The sequence below is a fragment of the Lepidothrix coronata genome, unplaced genomic scaffold (genome assembly GCF_001604755.1).
Source record: "Lepidothrix coronata isolate B3197 unplaced genomic scaffold, Lepidothrix_coronata-1.0 Scaffold299, whole genome shotgun sequence".
NCBI lineage: Eukaryota > Metazoa > Chordata > Aves > Passeriformes > Pipridae > Lepidothrix > Lepidothrix coronata.
Window position 1 is genome coordinate 491437 of NW_016690479.1, and position 15766 is coordinate 507202.

At 36.3% G+C, this 15766-nt stretch overlaps 1 long non-coding RNA gene across 1 annotated transcript; it reads left to right on the forward strand.

Moving 5' to 3' along the window:
* The first annotated feature begins 219 nt into the window (after positions 1-219).
* LOC108508456 lies at positions 220-4218 on the forward strand. The gene is made up of 3 exons (XR_001878406.1): positions 220-525; positions 1520-1558; positions 4189-4218. It is a non-coding gene; the product is annotated as an uncharacterized LOC108508456 (long non-coding RNA).
* Positions 4219-15766: the final 11548 nt, after the last annotated feature.

The following is a 15766-nucleotide window of genomic DNA, read 5'->3' on the forward strand; positions in this document are numbered from 1 at the left end:
TCTTTTCTTATTTTTCTTTCATTGTTGTCTTGATGTGATTGAAGTCAATATTAAGTTAGATGAAGGTGTCTCTTTGGGCAAAAATATAGGTTTCAAAGTAAATGCAAAACATATTGAGAATGAAAAATAGGAAATGTGTATCCCAAAGATTCTGAAAACAATAAATATTACATTTTCTTTTGATGAGATTTCTTAAAGGTTAAACCTAAACTTTGGTCTGCATTTTCTGTTACAGTACAGTAATTTGACATAAATTGACACATTCATTATATTTGGGGGTGTTGGAGGTATTTGGTTTTGAATGAAGATTATATGCTGTCTTTCAAACCTGTTCAGTCCCAAAAGCTGAATCTGCAAATTATTTTATCACAATGTCATGTTACCTGTCTATGACATTTCCCCTGGTTACAACTACCGTCAGACTGTGGGGACAAGACAATCTTCAGTGCTTTGGTGGGGACAGCTGGGACTGAAAGTGGTGGAATAGGGTTCCTCCAGGGCTAAAAAGTCAGGCAAATTCTCCCTGTATGTAAACCAGCTTGCAGATGTTGACTCTGTACTCTCTTCTTTAAGCATATAACTTGACGAAAAAAGGTGGTGGGTTAGCCTGGGCTTTACCTGATGAATTGCTCAAATTTCATGTCTTTCAGTAATACCATTTAAGTTTTGTTAATCTTGTCCTGACACTGATAGCATTTTCATTTATAGTTAGTATTTTCAGAGGAGCACTGATTTAATCATGTATACGCAAGATGCTGATACCTGTTTTGAAACATGTTCTGCTGCAAACTCTTTCTGGAGAGTAATTTTAAGGAAAATAATGAACATTTTTTTGCCATACTCCTCTCATTTCTGAGATCTCCGTCCTTGAATAAATCTTTTGCTTTTTTTGAACTTCCCTCTCCCATCACTCAGTGTTATCACAGAGATAGTTTTGCATCAGATTCTAAATTTATCTGTTCCCACTGCTAGTTTATTTCCTTAATGGAAGTAAAGATGAAATAGAAACTGTATTTAATGATTTTTCGGTTTTTAACAGTGTCATGAGAGGCAAAAAATGTGGCACCCATCTGTTAAAAGCAAAAAAAGCAGGACCTGAGTATTTATAAACTCATAGCTAAACTTCAATTTCTAGAAGAGGTACTGGCATAAATATTCAAACAATTTGGTAAACCCTACAAGAGCACAAGGTGATAAGTAAGAGCATACAAGGATCTGCCAAAATCACATAGTGTCAGACCAATCTTACTTGCTTTTACAATAGTGACAGGCACTGTGAATATTGGAGAACAGTGGATGTCAAATATCTTGGTGTTAGTAAGGCTTTTGACATTGTTTCATGTGACATTTCACGTTACAAACATAGGGAGCAGAGTTTTGTTTTCAGAAAGGATGGATGTAAAGCTTGTATGAAAGTCCCATTCCGGCAGTGATTATCAATGGGAACGGCAGTTTCCACAACAATCTGCTCTACTTTTCAGTAACACTTTTCAATCTCTGTGTTTTAAATAATGAGAAGTTAAGAAGAGAGGCTGGCATGTTACAGAACACTAGTATGGTAAGTGCTAGAGAATAGGCTGGAGTCTAAAATATTTTTGAAAAAGTGGAAATATGGTCTTAAAAAACCTTGGAAGCTGTTCAAACAAAGACAAGCACAATATCATTTACAAATAATGATTCTAGTAGATCAGAATGCAAAAAAAGGAAGTTACAGGAGATATCACAAATTCCATCCAGAAAGATGGGACAAGTGTAAAAAAACATGTACATGAAAGCACTGGTGATGTATGCAGTACTGGCCACCCATGTTTGCAAAAGATTTATTCATACTTTAGTGGATTGAACACAATAATGCTTCTAGGAGCATAGTGGGGAACAGGATGATTATGTTGAAGAAGAAAAATTAGTTTCCTTCTTTTGCCTTCAAAACAAAGCATAAGAGAAGATATAACTGAGATAATAAATCGTTTTCCACAACCTACATTGCATACATAAAGTTCAGTAAAAAAAAGGCCGTATTTTAGGAAAAAGACGATGTTGACGCAAGAACATGATGAATTTAAACTGTCCATAAATTAAATAAGGTTGTAAATTATAACAGTTCTAATCATCAGAGAAGTTATATTCAGGGGCGAGGGCAGGGAGGGAATTCAAACCTAATAAACTGATTAAGCTCTATTTTGAAGCTAGTTTAAAAGAATTGTGATGAAACAATTGCCTGCTATAGTAGCTGAGGCTGGTCTTTGTGCTTCAGGAGAGCCCTTCCAGTTCCAAATTCTTCACCTTAAATCTAAATTTAAAGTAAGTATATACAGTAGCTGTTAAACTTCTTTTAGCGGTGTGTACCTACATGCCCTATGTAATAAAAATCTATGTACTTTGCCACTCCCTGACACTTCCCCGGGGCAGCAGCTTCTAATCAGACCTCTGACATGCCACAGACTGCAGGGCATAGGATCCCTTGGCACCTCACCACTATCCCTGCACTGAGTTCAATAACAGTTCCGTAGCAACTCTGAGCCCCTGTGCACTCCACCCCACACCAATCCCTGTATTAACTGCCTTGCACTAATGTGCAGTTCTGATGACAGCAGTCCTGATTACTCATTCTCCATGGACATGAGTTTAATAAGTCAAACATGAATCTACTAGGTGTACCTATGAGAGAGTTGTTCAGTACCGACTTGTTCAATAGACAACTTCTTGTATTATGTTTTGGTTCCTGTTTCCAACTAACTGGGTCAAGTCCTGCTCCTTCCTCCCATGCTAAGAGCCAAATGTGCCCTAGTGTGTCTTCCTAGGAATAAATTACACACCATGGAGATCTGTGCTACTGCAGTAAGACTGCTTTTGATGAGCAAGTTACACAGATTAAAAGTGAGGAAGTGGGAGGAGTCATATAGGAAGCTGCTTATTGATAATGTGATCTGATCTCAGTTAAAATCTCTCTGCTATGGAATTAGCTGAACATTTGAGAGGGTTGGAACAAGTGCTGCCACTGGAATTAAAAAAGAGCACCTTCAGCTGTCCCTTCGTGTTGGAAATTTACACTCAATTTTTTGTTGCTTTTTCTTCAGTTTTGAGGAGAGGGACTTGGGAGTATTTTTTATATTTTCATTCAAAACGCATTTAAAGGGTCTGAGAGAGGTGACACTTTTCTTTTGATGTTAGAGAAAAACTTTCTGAACATTAGCTCTGTTGGTTAGAGCATGGTGCTAAAAATGCCAAGATCATGGCCATTTATTTAAGAGTTGGAATTGAGGATCCCTTCCAACTCAGAATATTCTATGACTCTGTGATTAATAAATAATTAGTTTCTCAATTAATATATTTTTTAATAAGCATGGATTGTTGCTACAGCACTGAAAATATTAACTCTACTTGCTAAATCAAAATGCAGAAATTCTTACTAGATGCATAACTTTCAAATGTAGAAGTCAAAAATATATTCTTAAGAATATAAGAAACAAACAAAATGCAGGTGTGTTGGACATAACCAAAACATTTTCAATCTCCTCCTGCTTTCTTTAAAAACAAAGACATTGAAATAAGAAATCATTTTCAATAAAATATTCCTGAAATCTTTTGCAGGAATTTAAACTAGTATAATTCAAAGTGGAAGACTCTATTTGTTGCTTCTGAGACTACAGTTAGAAGCTATTCATCCTAACATCCTATACCTCAAGCACTTTAAAGTTTCAGTTGAAGATATATCACTATTTCATGCAAATTTATTCCCAGTTATGAAAAAAAGATATACACACACAAACAAAAAGTAAATAAAAGTATAATTATTTATATATATTATAGATAGATAGATAGATAGATATATTTTAAACTGCAGTATAAGTGGAAATGATAAAGACACTTTAAATAAAACAGTTGTCCTGGACCAATATTTCTGACATTCTACAACTAGGAATTACTTTTTTTGGCACTTTGAGACTCTGTCATATTGACAGAAAATGGAAGTTTCGGGAATATCTGCAATTAGACTGACATTTTGTATAGTTAAATAAGGAATTAAAATAATCATTTGGAGTGCCATAATCCTCAAGGAGTATGCATGTATATGCACATGAAAGGTGAGAGAAAGAAGTTTCTCTCATAACTGTCACTAAAGACAAACTGAGTGTTGCAACACTGTAAAACATCAGATGAATAAATAATTTCATTTTCCATATTTAGATTTACCCTCTATGGACATATTGAACATCTGAGGATTGGTCAGTCACTGGACAGGCTCTCCAGGAAAGCGGTCACGACACTGAATCTGACAGAGTTCAAGAAGCATCTGGAAGATGCTCTTAGGTATATGGCTTAGTTTTAGGTGGTCCTGCAAGAAGTAGGGAGCTTACACACTGACATACACACCTGAACACGAGTCCCTTCTGTGATCTCTCCAGTTGCACCCACCACAGGCACATCGTCCCTCTAAGATCCCTTGTCCCACTCTTGCTGCACTCCAATCCCCAGACACATATGTGCACACAGGACAGAGATCCTTGCACCTGTGAAAATAGTTAGAAATGGAGTGTAAAGAGAGGATAGGACAGACTTTTTGATGCTTTCATTGCCTTTGATTTCAGAAGGCTCTTCCTGACATCCCATAATACTTCCCATATTCCCAAAGTCTCTTATCACCTGAAACTGATTGACAAAATGATTAGGTTGGTGGCCACCCTGGGGACATGGGCTGAGGCTCCCCTGCAATATTCCTGGGGAGCAGCTGCCTCAGGGTCATCCTTTGGTCTCATGAGGTTTTTGGAGTTCCCCCATCTGTCATTATTCATCTGGGCTCCTTTGGGTTCATGAAGATGTGCCTTTAATCCCATAAACTAACCATGATATGCCCACCTCTAACCTCTAATATATATCCTACAGTTTTCAGCACAAAGTATTTTATAGAGATTAACCTATGACAAACATTTCTCTTTAGAAGATCAAATTTTGAAAGAAATTGAAAGTTAAGGAAGATAGTACTACGAGGGACTATAATATATTAGCAAGATAAATTGAAAAATTGTATTTCCTCGGAAACTACAAGCAAATTTCATGTCAGTAACCGAAAAGAGGGACATAGAGTGTACTAAAATGTAGTATTTCTATGTAAGTGGTACAAAATATTTAAGGTAGTAAAAACGTGTGAATAATGGAAACATTATCTGGAGAAAACAAGGGACATTCTAAAAACAAGCAAAGGAGATGTAGAAAAAAAATTGTAGAAAGTAAGTGATGGAAAAGGACAAAAATCAGTACACTTGGGGTTATTTCAAACAAATCCATTAGAGCAAAGATTTAAAGAACACACAAGAAAAGTTAAAATTGTTACAGTGATTGATTCACACTATACTAGAATCTGATAAGGAAATAAAAAAGATCTTTGATAGGGATGGTTCTAAGGTATATAGCCAAATATAAATACATCAAAGCTCACTGTTTGCTTCAGTTACAACAGGATAAAAAAAGTAAGGATAACACTGCAGAGAAGAAGGATTGCTAGCGCCAAACCAACAGTTATTGAGCAGTTACTGTGAGATTTCTTCCCAGGTAGGTACGGTAACATAAAAACAAATAATTGCAAGTAAAGTCCTGTGGGATAGATTCACTGATCTGGTGCCTGTAAGGAGTAAGTACATGATACTAAATATGAGCAAACTTCATGTGATGACAATGGAAACTGTCAATGGCTGTCATCAGACAATCCTCATGGGCCAGTTGTGGGACTCTCTCAAGCGGAAGGGAGTTAAATCCCTTCTTCTCCAGTTTCTGTCCTGAAAGATCAGTGTCACTGAGCACAAGTGTGCCCCAAAGTAGTGTAGAGTGGTGTGAACCACTTGCTTTGCCGAGCCTGGGCTATAACAGGCCATCATCAAAGACATCTTGGCCAATAGATAGCAAGGCAGCAATGGGAAACTCAAGGCTGATGGCAACTTGTGGCAGGCAGTGGCATACCCAGCTGTGACCTGTTAGCTGAACCAAACCAAACCTCCTACAAATCCTGCTTAACTATGTGGGCTTCCTGGTGCTTGTCTTTGTCTCTTTCTTTGTACAATCCACACATTTCTCTCCAAGTTTTGTGTATATCACTAAGTGTGTTCATTCAGGGCTGAGATTAGTTTTTCTGCAGCTGACAATGAGGTGCTAGTATACTCAGTAACAGAGACACTTATTTTATCTAATAAATTTGCACAAAAGGGCATGACAAATGAGAAGCTTTAGAAATCCGCCCAGTATTGTTCCATTACCTTCACTGTGAAAGTAGTCTAGTAAAAAGCTACAAAACAAATTGCCATAAAGAAAAATACTGAGCAGAAGATGGAGGGGAAAAGGGAAGACAAGCTTACAGGATAAAATTTATGCAGTTATTCCAGCACTTTACAAATTACTTACACAGTGATGAATATGCTTGGGACTATATCAGAATTACTTGTAACTATAATGGGGAGGAGTTATTTTGTAGGCTATAAAAAACCAGAATGCATCCCACAATATTATTCCTATAGGACAGATAGGACCTGTGTGTTTAAACTTCAACTCATTGAAGGTCAACACAGGAAATAAATAATATGGAAGGAATTGAAGGGTTTTTTTCAGAAGACTGAATTGCTCCAGTCAGCTGTTCTATCACTACATAAATCCAGTATTTTCACAGGGTGGACACATCTTATGTATGGTAACACAAACATTTAGCCACTTTCTGGGGTAGCTTTAGAATTCCAACTTGCTTCCCTTCTCTGTCTCTGAAAGTTAAAACTGTTCACCAGTAATGGAGGAAAGAAAATTGAGTTTTGATCAAAAGGAAAATTCAGTCAAAGGTGCAAAACTGCTTAAAATCAATAGAGCACTGCACATGGACATTTCACATGTGATAATGAAATAGAAACAATGAACTTACCTGCACTTAATGCAGTATGGACTGTTGAAGAAAACTGACCTCGAAATATCTTTAAACAAATTATAGAGATTTAGGTATAGCTGTAAGGGTGTTTCAAGTGTTGAGCACACTCAAATAAATTTAAAAAGAAAATTTGAAACTACATGATTTAAAATTACAGTAGTATTAATTCTGAAATGGCCACACTAGAAAAACTCTTAAACATTTCTGCCACTGACACCAACACTGTAGCTCAAACTCCACTTCTTTTGGGTGATATTAATATTTCTGCAACTTCAGACTTCACAAGACTGAAATTTAGTCTATCAGTTGTGGAGATATAAATATCTCTACTTAGCTATTTGTCTTTTAATTTAGTAATTGGCAAAACATTAAATTTTTGAGATTTCAAACACTTTTATGGCATCTTAATTTTGAGAAGTAAAATTTGGTAGACAGACTGTAAAGCTCCAGTTGCTGTTCTTAGTTGTATTACTTTTCTAAACTGTGCAGCTGTACAAGAGGCTTTCAAAAGAGTTCTTGAACAACGCAATTGAAGCTGTTTAGCATAGCATTTGTCCATTGTATCTTTGGAGCATCATTACTATGCTTAAATCCTAATAGACTGTTTAATAGGAGTTTCATAACTCCTGGGGTTTTTGGTTTTTCTGACAGTCTAAAATGGTTACGCAACACTAGAAAATTTTGATAGGTTCGTCTGAGGTAAATGTTGAAACTTTTGTTCCAGTTTTTCCCATAATAATTTGTTGCATGGCAGCAATGTTTTTGCAGTATTCTGTGCAGTGACCTGATTAGTCCAGCATAGACAGAAGATTGAGGGGAAATTGTAGTGGAAAGCAATAATTTCTATTCGTTTTTTAAGTGCACAAGAGACCTTACTAGGTATGGCGAGAACAAAGAAAAGTACTTTTTGTCATCTTGTCAACTTGATTCAAGAGCAAACATAAAACAGTTCAAGTGTTTTCCATGATATATGAATTTTACACAACTCTATGCTAGGGTTACATTTAAGATGCTATTATGGACATCATGTAGAACTGGTAGCTTCTGATATGACACGGTCAATTTTTATTTAAGAGTTTACAACTGGTTTTATAGATTTCACCTAGTAAGGAATGCAAACCTTTGTTAGATACTATGATTATAAGGCTGTCCTGAACAATGTCTAGCAATAAATTAAAATGAGAGGGAAATAAGGGAGAAGCTTAAGACCTCATCAGTCTTGAAACACCTTTTAAATAAAGATGGTATGTGAAGAAGTTTTAAACAGTTGATTTTTTTTTTCCTCTGCAATTGAAAGTTACCAACACAAGGGTTAATAGTCAGGAGTTATCTTTGTGTCTGACAATAAGCGGTTCTTGATTGATTTAAAAGACATTTATTCACTGGAGGAGAACTCAGACACCTTCTTTAGTATCCTAGGCCCTATCTGGTCTTTGCAGCATATCCTTCATGCTTGATGCCTCATTCTTTAACATGCCAGCAAGTTGTGATACCCCTCTAAGGCACCACCAGCTCTCCCTGTGCAGCATGTGTTCTTTGCTGCAGAATGACACAGACTAAGTGGGAGTGTTGAAAGAGCAGAAGTTTTGATAGAGAGTGCATTTTCTCAAAAAATGAGATATTGAATCTCAAAAAATTGAATACCCGCTTTTAAAGCAGATAATCTATGGAACTTGTTTTTCTAATAATGCAAAGGTGATATTGCATTTTCTCACATTGGGATCTCTTCCATTTTTCACAGGTTCTCAGACTGAGTATTAAGGGGCATTGGACCTCAAGTGGATAGAAGCACCCAAAACCTCTACAGATAAACCCCAATTCTAAGCAGTTCCTCTGAGGAATCTCTAGGCAGCTTCTCACCACTGAGCTGATGTTCTAAGACATGATTCAGAGACACCCAACTCTGCAAATTTACTAAATATGTACTTAACTTAATCAGTATTTTATTCTATGTGCCTACCTCAGAAGCCTTTTGGCCATGTTGCAAAGGTGTTTATGAAGCTCTGGGCATAATTCGATCATCTTAAAAGGATTAGGAGCTAAGCTCGACAGCATTTATAGAACAGAGATCATAGAATCGCTTGGGTGGAAGGGACTTTAAAGGTCATCTAATTCCAACCCTCCTGCCATGGGCAGAGACAACTTTCACTAGACCAGGTTGCTCAGAGCGCCATTTAACCTGGCCTTGAACACTTCCAGGGATGGGGCATCCACAGCTACTCTAGGCAACCTGTTCCTCATTGCCTTCACAGTAAATAATTTCTTCCTTATATCTAACCTAAATGTACTCCCTTTCAGTTTGAAGTTATTCCACCTGGTCCTATCTCTTCATGCCATTGTAAATAATCTCTCTCCATCTTTCTTGTACTTCCCTTCAGGTACAGGAAGGTCACAATTAGGAGATCCCAAAGCCTTCTCTTTTCCATGCTGAACAATCCCAATTCTCTTAGTGTTTCCTCATAGGAGAGGTGATCTGTCCCTCTAATCATCTTGATGGCCTCCTCTGGACTCAGTCTTAAAATCTGTAGCTTGAACTTCCCATAAATTAGTAGTCATGAACCTTGACACTCTTGAGACTTCTTGTTTATAAAGGAACTTGTAATGTTATTACTTCATTTTTTCAATTCCATCTCACTTGCACAAGAACTTATGACTTTGGCTACCAGTTGTTGTCTAGATTCACATCTAACCTTTGACTATTTTATGCACTCTTTATGCTAGCAAGAGATTTGTAACAAACCTACACCAGAGCTTAATTCAACATATTCTAAAGCATTTTTCAGATACAGAGACTACGCTCTATTTTGTTAGTGTTATGCAAACCTACTGCCTATGAATATTCTTAGCTACTAAATCTATCAGGAAGAGTAGAGGTCTATAACTGACTTTATTTTCCTCACTGAAATTTTTAAAATGTCTGCTGAAATGTTCAGAAATATTTAAGGATTTTGAGATATTCAGAGGCATTTATTTCTCTATTTTAGTTATGGACACTAATCAAAGTAAGAAATGTGAAGTCAGATGATCTGAAAAAAGAAATCTTGTTTTCCCGTATTTCTAGAGAGCTATGGAGGCACAAGTGAAAAACAAACAAACAAACAAAAGGAAAACCAAACCAAAATAATAACAACCAAACACAAAAGTAGTGATAATAAAATTTGGAAGAATTCTCAGATTTGAAAAATATCCAGAATATCCTCAAATGTTTTAAGTGCTCAATGACCTATTTTCATGATTGTATAATACATTGAAGAAAATAATTTTACCTATAAAGTAATGTACCCGTATTTTTGAAAGGCCTTGAATATAAAAGTTCCATTGTAAGAGTAGATATCAAACATGCAAAGTGAAAGGAGCTTCAATACACATTTGAGTATCCTCCATCAATCTAGCAATTACCTTCCTCTAACATTATGAGATTTGAATAGTGCTGGTACTGCTGCAATGTTGCATTAGCTCTTATTTCACTATCAGGACTGCAATTTTCTCTGACTATGCACTGGTTCAATTAGATCTCCACTGCATATAACGACAGCCTTGACACAACTGAGAGGCATCAGGAAAACCAACTGTAGCGACCAAATCCTTTGATAGTTGAACTACAATTTACTGATTGTAAATTGTAGTATGTAGCATTCGGAATTACAGTTAGCTACTGAGGGAGTATTATGCTTCGTGAAATCTGAATGAAGAAGCAATCAGACATATTTTAAAATAGAAAGTCACAAAGTTAGGTTTTGCAAGGAACAAATTCCTGCAGAAAACAAAATTTTATTTCCTTATCAAACTAAAATGAAGTAACCCCCACCATGTTTCAGCCACACTTCTGAGACAGACAACTGGTAACACACCAAGAGGGGCCGTGATCCATGGGGGATAAGCCTCAAAGGAACTGCGGTCTCTGGAGGACCCTTGCCAGAGCAGTGGAAACAAGGTTGTGTGGGTTCTTGGTTGCCAGCCAGAAACAACCCACCAAGTAAATCTTACATTTATGAATATTGGTATGCTTTCTTCTCTTAAGCAATTTTCTGGCTAATTATGTTCTTTCTATTTATAAGAGTCAATATGAAGTACTCTCATTCTTTAAAAAAATCCATGACTGCTATATCAAAAAGGTTAAAAACAAGTCCATTAAAGACATTCATACTTTCCTCAACCCCGTTTTCTTCTTCACAGCTAACTTACAAGTTCAATTTGGAACTGCTTAAACTTCCTATTTAATTTTACTGCTGTCACTGGGCAAGTAAATCCCACACCACGAAAAGCAAAAGACAAAAAAAAGATGAATTGGAGAATTAAATTTGAGTCTTGTTACCAAAAAAAAAAAAGTTACAATTTTAAACAAAAAAAACACGTACACTGAAATTATCCACCTGATTACCAAATAAAGGCACCATGATAATGTAGGACTAGTGGGTTGATTATGACTGTAAAAGTAATAGGTCAATGGCTTCATGTTCCACTGAAGAGTTTTTGGAAATGCTCAGAGCCAAAGAATAGGTCCAAGTGTTTCTTGTCTATTTTTCTGTCCAATAAGAAGTGCCTGGCTATAATAGTAATGAAAATCATTTTTTAATGGGGGAAAAGAAATGCAATGTAAAATGTAACCTATGACTTCTGGTCATTTTAATTGCATACCTTTTAAATGGTAGCATATTTCTTACTTAACTAAACTAAGACTCTTCATACAATTTAAAATAGAAGGGGAATGCTATGGTATTCTGGAGGTGTTTCTGTCTTTTTCTCTTTTTGCAATGTCAATCATTCTGCTCTTGATATCATATATATGTAACAATCTGAGTCAGAGAGATTCAATTTTTGGAGAAAGAGTTGCTCCCTCAGTGTTATTCTTTTCTCTCAATCAGAACAGCCCTTCTCTTTTCCTATGAAGTTCAATATTTATTAGAAAACTGTGGGAATGAAAAAGGCCAAATGTCCCGTAAAAATGTATTTATGCAGACGAAAGAACATCAGACTAATATTTCTGAACTTAAACTGGCAGCTTGGTGCTTTATGAGACAACTGTGCTCAAAGATTTTCTCTAATTCACCATTCAGGCTTTGAAGAAAGTTTTCTGGGTTAGATCCAAAAAAAGGACCTGATGGAGTCTAAAGCAGCAACTGAAAAACCCCCAGCTGGGGGCTGCTGTATAGCCTCTGCAGGTTTTGAGTACGTCACCATATTTCATGTTATCTGTCACAAAATCCCATTCCCCATTCAGCAGAGGGGTACTGTTTTCCCTAGTCTCCCTTTTGCTATCTATGTACCCTTTCATGTTGGCTTTGCTAGATTCAACTCCAGGAAAGCCAGCTCTTGGTTTCCCTAACCCTATCCCTACAAGACTGGACAGCAACTATATGGGTGACTTGCCTGTGTGTTCAAATCGGACACCCTTTTTTACCTACATTCAGTTAAAAGACTATTGCTCTTCCATGCAGTCCATATGCTGTCTTTATTTCCTGCTTGTCAGTACAACTCTTAAGCTTTGGAGGAAGTGATCCTTGAATATCAATCAGCTCTCCTGAACCCCTCTTCTCTCTCAGACTATATCCCATGGGATTCTCCCAAGCAGGTCTGTGAAGGGACCAAAATCTGCTCTCCAGAAAATCAGGATTGCAGATCTGCCACTTGCCCTACTCCTTCCTTTTAGGATCTTGAGCATCAGCACTGCAATCTCTGGCTTTCACATGCCAACAAGTTCTTCCTTGTTCGTAAGTATCAGGTCCAGGACAGATACTTTTCTTCATGTGCTAGGAATGAAAATAGGCAACAACAGCTTGACCTATATGTTGCTATTCTTTTCTAGGAAACAGCAGTATCCATCTGTTGCCAAATGACCTATTACTTTGAGCATCTGGATTGAATATTCTTAATCTGGGAGTTTTCAAAGAACTCATTCAACCTAACCAGTTATGTACCTAACTTCTAAACTGTTTTTTGAAAGTATATCATCATGATATAATTTCTTTCTCTTTCTTTTCAAAGAACAAACTTTATTCCAGTCTTGGAAATGTTAGCTTCTATCCCACAGAAAGGACTAGTCTCAGGAGGGGACCAGTCAAGGAACATTTATAAACTCATACTCTAATTTATACCCATTTACATATTTAATTAGCCTATGAAATTTCCTATTGAACATCTTTCTTCCCCTGTATCAACTCTGGACCTAATACAATGATCTGTCTTAAACAGACAGTCAGCAAATTAAATGTCATTAACTAACACTATTGTGGAAATTAAAGCTAAGGCAAAATTTATTTTAAAATGTAATGGAGTTAAAAACTAGATGCATAGGACTTTTTTCTTGAAAAGAACAAGGCAAACAAGCTTTGCCAGGTTTGGAAAGAGTGCTTGTCATTTCTCTGTATCTGAACCAGTCACCAAACATGCTTAACACACAATAGAGGTACATCAATTTTTAAGGTGTGATTCATCTGACCTAGTTTGGGAATCTACATTAAGCAGTCGTGAGCTGCATTCTAGAAATGCTTGTTTCTCTCCATTGGCTATAAAGGGAATATACACTGTGGTCTCAGGCACAGACAGACATGTATTGCAGATGCCTACACCAGATCAGAGGAATCCCATGCCAGATGTAGGAATGAGGTATTTTCAGCAAGTCAAGCAATTCCTAAAATAACTAGAGAATGTAAACTACAGCCTTGTGCTGCTATGATCTAATGAAGACTGGTTAGCTTTGATGATACTCAGAGCTTCTACTGTGTAAAGTAAAGTGGAATAAACAGATAAAGGAAACATAAAAATAGGAGTTATTTCTTAGGTCTCCATGGAAGATGGAGATAAACAAGGGCAGTTGTTTTTTCAGATTGTCCTACCTGTCTATGTAGGAAGAACAGAGGTAGTTCAAAGAAAACCACTTAAATGATCTGGTGAATTTGTTTTCCTGGAAGAGTCCAAATAAAATTGCGTGTAAAATGACCACTTTTAAGTAACCATAATAGTTTAATAAATGTCATAAAACCAGCACTTTATCACATCCTTTAGTAATTAGAGGAAAAATCCAGGAACATGTAAAACAATTTATTTAATTTTATTATTCCTGCCAGCCCCTTCCATACCAAAAATATACTCCATGGGAATTTCCAAATTGTGTACATGACAGAGATGGAAATAATACAAGAAATTAATTAGTCTTGGTTATATTAGGAATACTGAAGGCAAATCGGGCCTCAAAACTGCCTCACTCTCAGTTCATCCCTTTTCTATTATTTTCCTTTTTCAGGTATTTTAATATCCAAGCACTTCATTATGTAAGTATTTGTTATTCTTCCCTGTCATTCCTACAGCACTTGGCAGGCTGTAAACCTGTATGACTTCATAGACAAGGCAGCTTTGTGATGTTAGCAACAACTCACTCCAATTTTTCCCTGTGTCTGCAGTGTGTTTCCACGCTTTCCTAGAATACACAGTGATAGGTTAAGAATACTTGTATTTCAATGAAAGATTGTATTCCAATGGAAAAGTGTTTTGGTTTGGGGGGGTTTGTTTGGTTTTGTTTTTGTTTGTTTGTTTGGTTGGTTGGTTGTTTGGTTTGGTTTTTTTGTTGTTTTGTTGTTGTTGTTGTTCTTGGGGGGGGGGGCTGGATTTTGGTGTTCTTTTTTTTTTCTGGAGAAACACTCAATGCCATTTCCAGTGACATTGCTGTTATAGGAGAAACTAAACTGGAACATTCAATACCCCAAATGGAGTGTAAGAAATTTTTATAGTGGCCACTGAATGCTTGAAAAGTAATCTCAAATGACAGTTCAGAATCACTACTACTACAAACCACTGCAAGTCATAGCAAATTTTCAGTTAAATAATCAATGTCTTCCTTATTACACTGTCTGCACTTCTGTTATTAAACCATATTTTACAAACATGTAGAGAAAGTATACAAAATCACAGCTGGCATAATGCCACCAAGCTGACTGATTTGCGGTAAGAATAACATTTTTGGTAGAATCAGTCAACAATATCATGGGGAAAAACTGAGTCAGTGACAAAAATAAAAATGGTTTTAGAGGTTGCATTTTAAAGCCAGCATCACAACTTCTTTCCATTGCATGGTTATATCAAGCCTTTTTTTTTTTTCACTCTTTGACCTAAAACCTTAACAAATGAATTATGAACACTGCATGAGTACATGAAAAAAAGAAATTCTGTACCTTCAGTCATCTAACCACTTGGGAAAATATGTTGCAATTTTTTTAAGACTAGTATTACTGCTTAATTGCATTTAATTTATATTTCCTTGGGATCTTTTTTCTTATAAATAGTTAAAGTTGTTAATCATGTTGTGTCAGAGTTTTCTTTATTATAAATGAAATTATAGTAGATCAAGCGTTCAGAATACTTTGAGCCTTGGACTTAGATCAGAATCACTAGTCTGTTTCATAGTAAAATTTAAATTTACTCTAAGTATTTGCTGCAATATTTCTAAAGAAGACTATCAAATTTTCAGTGGCAGTTGGTGGTTTGTTTGGGGTTTTTTTCCCAGTATTAATGTTGTCTAAGGTGTGCAAATTCCTAAAATTCTTTCAAGGAACAACCCAGTACAGAGGTTAAACATTACCTTCTCATTTCTTCATATTTCACCAGTTAAGTACAATAGTTCCACATGCATATATTCTACAGCTATCATGTATATATCATAAAAAGATCTTGGGAACACATAAATATGCACATTCATAGTAAAGGACTTACAGCAGCACTGAGAGGAAGAAGAATGGCTTGTTAATATCCTTTATTTATACTGGGCATGGATGGAAGATTTCTGGGACTCATTTTCTTCACTTACACTCATGCCTTGCGGACTATGAGGTAATGTCCTCTGTGAAGTAAATGAAAAGTACTTCATTTACT